This window comes from Rhincodon typus, chromosome 5 (genome assembly GCF_021869965.1).
Source record: "Rhincodon typus isolate 14 chromosome 5, sRhiTyp1.1, whole genome shotgun sequence".
Taxonomy (NCBI): domain Eukaryota; kingdom Metazoa; phylum Chordata; class Chondrichthyes; order Orectolobiformes; family Rhincodontidae; genus Rhincodon; species Rhincodon typus.
In genome coordinates this window covers 83,428,350-83,434,484 of record NC_063336.1, presented here as the reverse complement: position 1 = coordinate 83,434,484, position 6,135 = coordinate 83,428,350, and the positions used below count along the sequence as shown (strand labels likewise).

The following is a 6,135-nucleotide window of genomic DNA, read 5'->3' as shown; positions in this document are numbered from 1 at the left end:
ATTATTCTTACAGATAACGGAGATCTCCTTACAAATTTGTTTCTCAATTTCCCACTGACTATTGGGGTTTATAGTACAATACCAATAAGGTGATCATCCCTTTCTTATTTCTCAGTCGCACCCAGTAACTTCCCTGCATGTACTCCCAGGAATATTCTCCCTAAGTACAGCTGTAAATGTTATCCCTAATCAAAAACTCCACTCCCCCTCCTCTCTTGCATCACTTTCTATCCCTTCCTATAGCATCTATACCCTGGAACATTAAGCTAGTAGTCGTGTCCACTCCCAAGCCACTCTGTAATATCTATGATATCTCAGTCCCATGTTTGCAACCATGCCCCGAGTTCATCTGCCTTACCTGTTAGGGCTCTTGTATTGAAATAAATGCAGTTTAATTTATCAGTCCTACCTCATTCTCTACGTTGCTCCTGCCTCTTCCCTCCCCCCCACTAGTATAAATGCTCCCGAGCAGCTCTAGCAAATCCCACACCAGTATATTAGTCTCCTTCCAATTCAAGTGCAATCCACCCTTCTTAATCTGGTCACTTCCACCCTAGAAGACATTCCAATGATCCAAAAATGTAAATCCTTCTCCCCTGCCCCAGCTCCTCAGCCACGGATTCATCTGCTCCATCTTCCTATACCCTCACTAGCCAGTGGCACCAGGAGTAATCCAGATATTACCCTCAAGGACCTCCTTTTCAAGTTGCTGCCTAACATCCTATATACCCTCCTCAGAATCTCATCCTTTCCCCTTCCTATGTTGTTAGCTCTCAGGTGTACAACAACTTCCTGCTGCCCTCTCTCCCCTTTGAGAATGTTCTGCACATTCTCCAAGATATCCTTGATCCCTGCACCGGGAGGCAACACACCATTCTGATTTCTCACTGTTGGCCACAAATGTCCATCTGTGCTTCTGACTACACAGTCCCCTATCACATTGCTTGGATCCTGGTGTAGTTCTCCTTACATTAGAGCCAACCTCTGTACCAGAAACCTGGCTGTCCACACCACATTCCCTTGTGAATCCATCACCCCCTACATTTTCTAAAACAGCATACTTATTTGAGATGGGGATAGCCACAGGAGACTCCTGCACGACATGCCTCCCTTCCTACCTTTCCTGGTGGGTAGCCCATCTACCTGACTGTTTCAGTGGTTTTTCTCCCTTCTTACAGCTGCCATCTATCACACTCCTTAGCTTCTGTAAATTCCTCATTGCCTCTAACTGCCGCTCCAACTAATCCACGTGATCCAATAGGATTCACAACCAAACGCACTTCCTGCAAACATAATCATCAGTAACATGGAAACACTCCCTAATCTCCCACATCTGACAGGAAGAGCACATCACTCTTCCAAAGGCCATCTTTGCATCTTAACTATCTACAGACCCGGAATATACCACACATTCTTAACTGCTCTTAAAAAAAAACACTGCTCCAGGCTAACCTCGTACCTATGTTTTATATTATTACAGTTTAATCAAGAGACCAATCTCAATAAAACATACAATAAAAAAAACCCACTCTACTCACTATCATAGCTTTACAAAATAAACAGTAAAGGTTACAAGATGTTGGGTGCCAAGGTGACATCAAGTGGAATGGGACAGTGGGTACCACAGAAGCTAAGGTGAGGCAGTTGGTATCAAGAAGGTGGGTGGGTGGTGAGAGGCAGTGGATGTCAATGAGGAGTGGGGATGTCAAGAGTGAGGGGTCGGTTAGGCAGAGGGTCCCAAAGGAGCAGGTGGCTGAGATAGTGGATGCCAAATAGGGATGTCATTGAGGAGGGCATCAACAGGGAGGCAGCAATAGGTACAAGAAAATGAGATAAAGGGGAGAGAAACAAAGTCTGAAGTGGATGATGTCACCGAGGTTGGTGAAAAAGGAGATGGAAAATTGGGTGGCCTGGAGGTGGTGGGGGGTTGGGGGAAAGTGGTGAGAGAGATGGTGGGAAAGAATAGGACAGAGGGCGAGAGGGAGCGATAAATACAAATATGCACCATTTGTTTACACACAGTTCTCTTGAGAACACCATCAACCCCGGTGGGACCCGTCGATTCCTCCAGTCTCCAACACCCCCCACATTCAACCGGACTCTTTCACAACCCATTTGAACACCGGGGAATGCACGCAACAGCCGGTACAGGCCCAAGCTATAGCACAGGCAACGACAACAGCTGTCCTCAGATTCCCCAGCCTGGAAACTGTAAGACCTGTTTTGAGGAGATGTTGTCCCTCTCCATCTCCCACACCCCTACCGGCCACTCACTCACTCACTGACTGACTGACTGACTCACCAAGAAACTGAATGTCCCTGCCGCTCGCACTCGATCACCCGGCAACCCCGTCACTTCCAGCTGGCGCTCGGAACCGTGGGCCAGCCATTCCCAGCCGCCACCGCGTGGGCGCGCTCACAATCACGTGACCTAGTCTCGCTCGCGAGGAAGCGGGAAAGGCTGCTGTTTGTTCGTGCTTTCGGTTGCGTGGTTTGGTGGGGGGGATGTTTCACCAAGCCTAACTGCTATTTCATGGTCCTGGGATGAGACTGTCAGGAAGAGGATTTCGCTCCTATAAACTCGCAGCATCTGAGGGGCTTATGCTACAAACGAAATTGGCGTAGGCATTCAAATTATGAGCATTCGATGAATGCGAAATCCTTTTTTTCATCGAATCTCCTTCCGGGGTTTCAGTAAGGTCTCTTAGTTTTACAGTACAGATTTAATCTCTATGGGGGAGCAACATCTAGGCATTAACAACAAAGTTTTTTTTATTTCATTTAAGCACTTTTTTGTTAGTAATATGTTTGACCGACAAGGCAAGAGTTATTCGATCTGTATTCATGAATCTGTTTGTCTTTCAATTAATGTGGCAAGTGGTGAACGACTAGGATGGACGCTTTCGGTAATCACGGGGGGAGGGGGGAGTGCGGAGTTTAGACACGAGTACATAATTTTATAGAGATAGTAAGAACTGCCGATGCTGGAGTCTGAGATAACACATTTCTGAACCCATTTTTGAAGAACTGTCCCCATCCGAAATGTCAGCTTTCTTGCTCCTCTGATGCTGCCTGGCCTGCCGTGTTCCTCCAGTTCCACACTGTGTTATCTATATAATTTTATATTTCTTTATTCATTCACGGGATGAGGGCGTCGCTGGCTAGGCAGCATTTATTGCCCATCCCTAATTGCCCAGACAACAAGGTGCAGAGCTGGATGAACACAGCATAGCCTTTCTGCTCCTATGATGCTGCTTGGCCTGCTGTGTTCATCCAGCTCTGCACCTTGTTGTCTCGGATTCTCCAGCATCTGCAGTTCCTACTATCCCTAATTGCCCAGAGGCCACTTAAGAGTCAGCGACGTTGCTGTGGGTCTGGAGTCACATGTACGCCCGACCAGCTAAGGATTGCAGTTTCCTTCCCTAAAGTGCATCCTTCAGGAATTGGTGGTGTAGTAAGTAGCAAGGAGGAAAGCCTAGACTGTTCAATGATATCAGTGACAAATAGAATTCAATCCGGCTAAGTGTGAGATGATTTGTCTGGAAGGACTAACAAGGTAAGGGAAATACAGCTTGGAATGTCCACTGATTGTTGAAACAGCAGAGCCAGTGGATAAGGTGTTTAAAGAGGTATATGGGATACTTGCTTTTATTTGTCAAGGCATTGAATATATAAGAACAGAAGTTATGATGGAACTGTATATGAAGCTAGGCCACAGCAGGAGTACGGTGTGCACTACTGGTCGCCACACTATGGGGAGGATGTGATTGCACCAGAGAGGGTGCCAGAATGTTGCCCAGCCTACAGCATGTCAGCTATGAAGAGAAATCAGTTTAGGATTGTTTCCCTTAGAGCAGAGAAGGCTGAAGAGAGACCTGATTGTAGTGTCCAAAATTATAAGGTACATTGATAGTTGGAGGGTATCTGTAACTTGCTGCCAGAAAGGGTGGTAGAAGCAGGAACCCTCTCAACATTTAAGAAATGTTGGGATGAACACTTAAAACATAAACGGCCAAATGCTGGGAAATGGGCCTACAGTAGATAGGTGGATGATGACAGGCATGTAGGCCAAATGATCTCTTTCTGACTGTAAAACTTTGACTGTAAGTGGCACTTCACCTGACGAAGGAGCAGCAATCTGAAAGCTTTGTCATTTTATATAAACCTGTTGGACTATAACCCTGTGTCTTGTGACTTCTGACTTTCTCTTTAAGAGAAAGCAGCCCTATGTTCCTGTCGGCCTATGGCAAGTTTACCCCATTTGAAGTAGCAGTTGCTAGAACACATTATCTGCAGGCGAGGTTTGTGAATAAGCGTTCATATAGTTACAGGTTTACTCCTAACTATGCATGTTTGATTGCATCCTAATCAATGTTAGAATCAGCTTGTACTTATATGTTACCTTTTCACATTGTTGGGATATCCCTTTCCATCTACAACAGGTGAATAGTTGTTCTTCTGTATTGCAGTGAAGCATCAGCATCATTTGTATGTTAAAATTCAAGAGTGGGGTTGGAACCCATAACTTCTGATTCAGAAATGATTGCAAACTACCAAGTCAAGCTTAAACTACATTACTATTCTACTATTTGATGAATCCATTGTTTTTCTATTAGTATTGGAAGTATGCTCGCAATGCACCCAATCTATGTTGATTTGTGCTGCTTACCATGCAATCATTCCTAGGATATAGGTGTTGCTGGCTAGTCCAGCATTTGTTATGTATCCCTAATTGCCCAGACGGCAGTTAAGAGTCAATCTCATGGTCTGAAATCACATGTAGGCTAGGTCAGATAATGATAGTTTTCCTTCCCAAAAGGGCATGAGTGAATCAGATGGATTTTTACAACAATCAGCGCAGCTTCATTTCTTGCTGTCAAGCTAGCTTTTTGTTGAATTCAAATTTCATCATCTGCCATGAAGGGATTTGATCGCATGTCCTCAAAATATCAGTGACCATTTATATATCATGACTAGTGAAATTGCCACCATGCCATCACCTCCTAACAGAGGTTATCTAATGGAAAACTAATGACATTTACCTTTGGGAGGACGTAAGTTTTGCCTTGAATGGCAGAGCAGACTGAGGGGCTGAGTGGCCTAATTTGTATATAGTATCAAGAAACAGCTGAGCATGCTGGATGTGGAGTCTGTTCATGGCTGCAGTACTAATTTCTGCTGCAAAGCTAGTCTTAGCTAAGTTCTAGTATAGCTGTGATGCAGCCATCCACCCACCAATTTGAAACATTGCTCAGATATGTCCTGTTCACAAAAAAAGGAGAAAATCAATGCAGCCAATTACCGCCCAATCAGCAAGCTTTTCATCATCAGCAAAGTGAATGAAAGAAGGATTAAAAATAGTATTAACAGGCAGCATCTATTTAGTCAAAACTAGCTCGCAGATGCTTCGCTTGGCTTCTGCCAGGATCATGGATTTCCAGGCCTCGTTGCAGTCTTGGTCCAAATATGAACAAAGGAGCTGAATTACAGAGGTGAGGCGGTGTCCTTGACATCAATGAAGTATTAGATTGTGTGGCATAAAGGAGTCTTCGTAAAACTGTAATCAGTGGCCTGATGTTGACCAGTTGGAGATGCTAGTCTGAGATTTCAAGAACAGTGATGGTGCAAGTAGGTAGGAACAGCCCAATCCCCTATACTACAACCTTCTGTGGTCCTTTACAGGCTATTACATCTTGTGCACAAAGCAGAGTTGAAGAATCTTGCGCCCCATCTGCTAACTTTAATCTGCTCATAGCTGTCACATGCTTTCCAAGAATACCTGGAAAGCTTTTAACATATTTGACCATGGACATTCTCAATTTCCTTACTTCCACAGGAGCATTGATCAGGTCATGAACTACCAGAATATCCAAGCTATGAAATGTGAGATTGAGGGCAGGTAGGGAGAGCTTGATATAGCCTTGATAGAGATTGTTGGACACGTGTGAAGTAGAGACCTGGATGAAAGAAGAGATAGCAACACTTCTCAGCAAGATGCTCACAGAAAAGTTAGTGATCAACATTTGACATCACCAATCCTGTGTCAGTTAGGCGCAGCATTTCTATCTTGCCAAATTTCTCACTGTACGGCATGTCTCTGGTATTTCTACATAAGATTCAGCCTCTTCCTGAAGG

At 44.6% G+C, this 6,135-nt stretch overlaps 1 protein-coding gene across 3 annotated transcripts in view; it reads right to left on the bottom strand.

Annotated features, from left to right (window-relative positions):
- Window positions 1-2,412, bottom strand: part of LOC109927050 (TATA box binding protein) — a 48,592-nt gene extending 46,180 nt beyond the window's left edge. For 2 of the 3 annotated variants that reach the window (XM_048596572.1, XM_020526945.2), the window contains exon 1: window positions 2,303-2,412. The gene's annotated coding sequence lies outside the window, so the exon portion shown is untranslated. Of the gene's footprint in view, window positions 1-2,005; window positions 2,026-2,302 lie in introns of those variants that run through there. The other variant, XM_048596571.1, reaches the window with a different exon arrangement.
- Between the last annotated feature and the right edge of the window lie 3,723 nt (window positions 2,413-6,135).